The sequence below is a fragment of the Drosophila erecta genome, unplaced genomic scaffold (genome assembly GCF_003286155.1).
Source record: "Drosophila erecta strain 14021-0224.00,06,07 unplaced genomic scaffold, DereRS2 tig00000305-arrow-arrow-pilon, whole genome shotgun sequence".
Lineage (NCBI taxonomy): Eukaryota > Metazoa > Arthropoda > Insecta > Diptera > Drosophilidae > Drosophila > Drosophila erecta.
This window is the reverse complement of record NW_020825220.1, coordinates 1,061,654-1,067,911: the sequence shown is the minus strand read 5'-3', so window position 1 is coordinate 1,067,911 and position 6,258 is coordinate 1,061,654. Positions and strand designations below refer to the sequence as shown.

The 6,258-nt window shown below is 43.8% G+C and overlaps 1 long non-coding RNA gene across 1 annotated transcript; it reads right to left on the bottom strand.

The window, feature by feature from the left end:
* Positions 1-4,796: 4,796 nt before the first annotated feature.
* On the bottom strand, positions 4,797-5,933 carry LOC113564677. Its single transcript, XR_003408234.1, has 3 exons — positions 5,816-5,933; positions 5,048-5,114; positions 4,797-4,983 (listed from the first exon to the last, which is right to left on the bottom strand). It is a non-coding gene; the product is annotated as an uncharacterized LOC113564677 (long non-coding RNA).
* Positions 5,934-6,258: the final 325 nt, after the last annotated feature.

Below are 6,258 nucleotides of genomic sequence, written 5' to 3'. Positions count from 1 at the left end.
CCCATATTGGGCGACTTTTACTTTATGCCCTGTCCGATATAGCAGTCGCTTTTCACGGAGTGAGTTGGGATGCCAACGGGTCAGCAACTTGTAGTGATTATACCCGTTACTCGAAGATTACAAGGGTATACTAGATTCGTTGAAAATTATGTAACTTGCAGAAGGAAACGTTTCCGACTATAGAAAGTATATATATTCTTCATCTTCATCTATCAGTCCGTCTGTCCTCGATCTCACCTCCTCTCACCTTCATATTTTATTTTTTCCCTACTTTTGACCGATATTTCAGAAAATTTTTGAAAATTCTTGTTTGCACTTCCACTAGCTGAGTAACGGGTATCTGATAGTCGGGGAACTCGATTATAGCATTTTATCTTGTTTTACAGTGGTAGAAGAGCAGGAGGGCGTAAGCGAAGAAGCATTGGTTTATTGCAGCACATATTACCGGTATGCAGAAGAAGGTGAACAGCGAATCGTCGGGCTTACTGGGCAGGGCAACCGCAGTGTCTTAACTTATATATAAGTTAACTAAAGCTAACGTCGCTCCCACGGGCGCATGAAATTCGACGACATCGGCATACTGCAACGTAAACATTAGGCCGGATGTCGTTACGTAGCCGGCAGACACTGCTTATTGCGTGGCCGCTACGCATATGAGATCGCAACAATATGTTTCGTTTTCATGCTAGCTCCTAAGTTTGAATTCTTGTATTTTATATTCAGTTCTCATGTTGCCTCCGACGCTACAGCTCCGCTTGGCTCGGTATAATAAAGCTTAAAAAGTAAACTCCTAATCTTTTATTGTCACGGCTCCGCCAGACGTCTGATTATTAAAACATCAAACATCAAGTCCAACAACAAAAACAAGTGCTTGTGACCACTGTTGCTTACAACAGAACAATCTGACAAGTGGCTGCTGCTGACTTACGTCAACACAGGCAGCACAGCGGAAACGTCATTGAAATCGCCTCTTGAGTGCAGTTGGCTGAGGTGCGCTATAGCGCAAATTTAATTTCACGTAACACCGAAGCCGCTGGAGCCCTTCGGGCAGCGACTTATCGCCTGATTAGCGCGCAAGTTATCTGGACAGCGGGGAGGCAGAGACAATCAGTGTACAACAACAGACACCGACTTCAGTTTGGGACGCAACACAACACCAAAAAATGTAAGTGGGCTCCTTTCATTAAACTGCTCTTAAACCTGCGAAATAAAAATAAGCACAGTTTTTGCAAGTGTCTTGTCTTAAATGTAATTAAATAGTAATAAGTTTTAAAATACGTGAAACTAGTAGTGGATTAAGTTGACGGAAAATAGTAAACTATTGGCAGCAAAAATATATAAACATTTGTTGAATAATTACTAAAAGCGGCGCACCAAACGCATGCGCGCACAAATATTTTTTTCCGTCTGCCTTTGTTTCGTTTGTTTTGTTTGGTCATTCAACGTAATACGATCCGTGGAATTTTGCAACTTTGTTGCCTCCATCCTCAAGCGTTGTGTTCGAGTTTTCGTTGTTTATATTAGAGGCATATGACTTCACCCTTCCTCTTCTATAGAACCACTCGCCGACAGTGTAGTGATTCTGACTCTGATTGCGACAATCATCGCATTCGCTTTCCAGTGCCAAGACGCACACCCTCACCCCCACCTCGTCCTACAGACAGCGTCATGGACCCAGTTGAGACTCATAATACAGGCAGCTGTCACCGCCGCCTTAGCTGAACAAGCCGCTGCAAATAAGGCCTTGCTTGACAAAGTCAACTCAATGTTTCAGCAGCTGGCAGCAGCGCACATTACGCCACCAGAGGTGCAAGCTAATGCACCCATAGAGATAAGAAATGATATCCGCTGCGACGAGCAATTGGGTGCCGTCAAATGCTTGCCCGAGTTTGCAGGCGCACATGAATCGTATGTTTCATGGAGACAGGCGGCTCTCGCAGCCTATCGTATTTTTAAGCCGTACGACGGCAGTTCACGCCATTATCAGATGGTTACAATTATAAGAAACAAAATCAGGGGGGCCGCGGACGTTGTTCTAGCCTCTTTCGGCACAGTACTTAACTTTGACGCGATTATAGGTCGCCTCGACTTCACGTACAGCGACAAACGTCCAGTTCATGTAATCGAGCAGGAGTTGGGCACGCTGAGACAAGGCAGCATGTCTCTACTGCAATATTACGATGAAGTCGGCAAAAAACTTACATTGTTGACTAATAAAGTCAACATGTCATACGATCCGGTCCTAGCAAAGGGCCTGTGTGAAAGGTTCCGCGAAGATGCACTACGTGTGTTTGTTTCGGGACTCAAACGTAGTCTCACAGATGTGCTGTTTTCAGCAAAGCCAAGGGACTTGCCGTCAGCTCTGGCGCTCGCGCAAGAGGTGGAATCGAACCATGAAAGATATGCGTTCGCTGCCAACTTCGCGAGGAGCATTGAAGAAAGAGAACACAAGGCAAGTGCCCAGCAGCGGGTCAAAACACCCCAACAAGCAGAAGCGCAGGCAAGCGGGTCAAAGAACCCACATTTTAGTAGGCAGAACAGGCAGCAAGGCCAATCCGGCCAGCGAAATGCCGAGCAGCAAACTCGCGCCAGTGCTCCAGAACCAGTGGAGGTGGACCCTTCGCTGTCAAAATTTAGACAGCCCATCCAGGCCTCCGCTGGCGTCAGCAAGCGGTCGGCCATGTCCGATCGCTCTAACGGAAGGGGCAAGCAACAAAGGGTGAATCATGTAACCCAAAATGCAGGGGCAGAACTCGTACGCCGAAGCCGCCAACGGCGCTGTGGCGCAGATCGAGGACGATGCCGAAAGCGATTCTGACGCCCTCTGACCGACAAAAAGTTTTTCCTCACTTGCGTCGACAAGTTTTCTAAATTTGCCGTCGTGCAACCTATCGCCTCGAGAACTATTGAGGACCTGAAGCCAGCACTGCTTCAGCTCATGAACTTTTTCCCAAGGGCAAAGACCATTTATTGCGACAACTAACCTTCGTTGAAGTCGCACACGATCGTGTCCATGCTGTGTAACAACTTTGGTGTAAGCGTTACAAACGCACCACCACTGCACAGCACCTCCAACGGGCAGGTGGAGCGTTTCCATAGCACATTACTGGAGCTAGCCAGATGCATAAGGATAGACAAGGGCATGAGTGATACGGTCGAGATAGTAATGTTGGCCACTACCCAGTATAACAAGTCGATTCACTCGGTCATCAACAGGAGACCGGCTGACATCGTCCTAATACACCCTGATGAGCCACAGGTAGAGATCCACAGTAGGATCCAGAAAGCTCAAACTCCGCTAAGGGCCAGAGAAAACGCCTCGCGGCAAAATAGGATATTCGATGTTGGCGAAAAGGTGTGGGAAAAATCCAACCGAAGACTCGGCAACAAGCTCACGCCGTTGTGCGAAGAAAGAGCTGTAGAAGCGGACATAGGGACCACGGTCCTTATTGAGGGGAGGGTGGTCCATAAGGACAATTTAAAATGACGCGCCCAGTAGCGAGGTCAGTGTACCGCTTAATTTTAAATTCTTTTAGCCACTTGGCGTAATTTTTAATAGATCTAAGAGTAGCGCCATCTGTGCACATCATATTCTTAAGCATTTTTATTATTATTGGTGTTGGGTTCCCCCTTGTCTACAGAACAGAAAAATCAATCATTCAAACTTTCACCCACAGGACCAACCTTATCCTTCTCGTATCTCTATCATTGGCATCGGCTCACATCACCGATTATTCGCGCGCCAAATACAATCCCATAGTCGATGGCCAAATCTTGGTGTGGGAGAATTCCGCCTACGTGAGGCACTCCGAGAATCTTTCGGAGTACGCACGTGTGGTAGAGGTCAGTCTGCTTGATCACTTCCCGCAGTCACACATGAGAAATTTGCTGAATGTAGATTCAGCACACCTCCGGGACTTGCTGGATGCGCTGGGCGCGCACCATCGAGTGGCCAGAAGTTTGGACTTCCTGGGCTCCATACTAAAGGTTGTAGCCGGCACACCTGATGCCAGCGATTTGCAAAACAGTAGGGTCGTAGAGGCGCGATTAAACGACGCAAACAATAGGCAAATAGAAATTAATACAAAAATCCAGAGTCAAATTAATAAACAAACTGCCACTGCTCGCGAGAAATAGAATGATCATGATGGAACTTCAGAATTTAATGTTGGCCGTGACACTTGCAAAAATGAACATTGTTAGCCCAAATATTCTTGATCAAATCTGCGTGAAGTTCAGTTTGGCTAGAGGAGCCCATCAACACCCCCATAGGGGACCTCATGTCCGTATCGTCCGTAAAAGTTCTGCAGTCCAATAACGCATTACACTTTATCATTAAATTTCCGGTAATTAAGTTCGCTTGTAAGAAAATTACTATTTTCCCCGTCAGTCACGAAGGAGCCATGCTACGTTTAGATGATGGCGTTATCGCAGAGTGCGACAACGAGATCTACACCGTCAAAACTTGCACCGCATCAACCAGCGCCAACTTCTGTCAGCTATCATCAGGCAGCTCATGGGCGAAAGAACTTCATGCAGGCGGCGCGGCGCTCTGTGAAATGCAACCCAGCAGCCTGGATCCCATCACCTATGTAGATGAGGGGATCGTTTAGTTAACTAAAGCCAACGTCCCTCCCACGGGCGCATGAAATACGACGACATCGGTATACTGCAACGTAAGCATTAGGCCGGATGTCGTTACGTAGCCGGCAGACACTGCTTATTGCGTGGCCGCTACGAATATGAGATCGCAACAATATGTTTCGTTTTCATGTTTTCAGCTCTTATGTTAACAAACGCCACATCCTTCGCTTTCCCCTTCACGCAAAGCCGTCATCTTCGCAACCTGGTTCGTGGTCTCCGTCAGTTTTTTCGTGTTCGCTTCCATTGCGTTTTCCAAGGTCTGAATCCGTTGGCTTAGCTAGTCCAATTGGTCGACATGTGGTACCTTCTATGGGCAGGCTTCCATAACAAATTGGTCTTCTATTAAATTAAAATTGTATTAATATAAAAATGAAATAGATTTGATTTTATTCGGTTCATTTACCAACAAGAGAGAGCATTTGGCTGAGCTTAATGCTGGTTGTGTGCTCTGCATACTTCTTCACAAATAACTATTAAAATTATTAATTATTATAGGCTTTATCATAAAAGTATCAGAAAAAATAATTTGCTTACCACTAAAAAGTTCACAACAAAAAGCGACTCACATTAAAAAAAAAAATTGCGTCACATTAAAAAATTGATTTAAAAATATCGCGATAAAAACAATTCTTTGATTTTAGCTAAATTACTAGATTTTTCTAAGCACGATATTCTTAAAGCAATATTTTCATGCTGCGCAACTTTATGAAAACTTTGTTTATCGCGCCATATATTCAAACAATAATTTTGATTGACAACAGATTTTTGTTTTGTAATTTGTTTGCGCGATTTATTAAAACAAAATTGTTTATGCAGCCCCATTTTTATTTTGTAAATTTGAGGTTGACGAAAACTTTTATAAAAATAAGACATTTCTAAACCAAAATTCAAAGTTTTCGTTGTTGTTATGGGGGCATTCACTGAATTGGTACAAATACACAAAAAAAATAAAGACGCATGAAAACTTTATCTTTAAAACACGTGGGCCATTTTGAATTTTGATTTGGACTTGACCGTGACTAGTTTTATTATTGTAATAATAGCCGAATTTACCTCCGATAAGGTTCTTCTTTTTTACATACACGTACATACTTTTCACAAAGTCAACTAGTTCGGAACACAATTTGCTATGGTAATGTACATATTTTTTTATTCGAAGTACTTTACTTACCTGATTCATATAATGGGTTCTAATTTCTTCTTTATTTTCTATAATCAATAGGTTTAGAATTTCTGTTCCACGGTAACGTTACAAGTCGGAACACTGTATAATTATTCGTGGATAATATTCTTTGTTTAATTTGAATTACAAGTTTTATTTCGGCCTCTAGGTCTGTGTTGAGCTAATAAGCTTTTTTATAAGCTTTTTTTCCGAAATAAAAAGACGTTTTCTTTGTAGCGATTTTGAACAATTATGATGTATTTCTTTTAGCGAAGTTTGGCATCGATGCGCGCATGCACAGGTTACGGAAGCGAGTGTTGACTTAATTGCAGAGCGAACAGCAGAACGCAAAGGCAAATATGCAGGCGCGAGGGGAATAGAGAGGGCGATATAGGAGAGAGCTTAGCTGCTCACGCAACTGCTCTGTATAGATAACGAAAGCTGATGTGCCG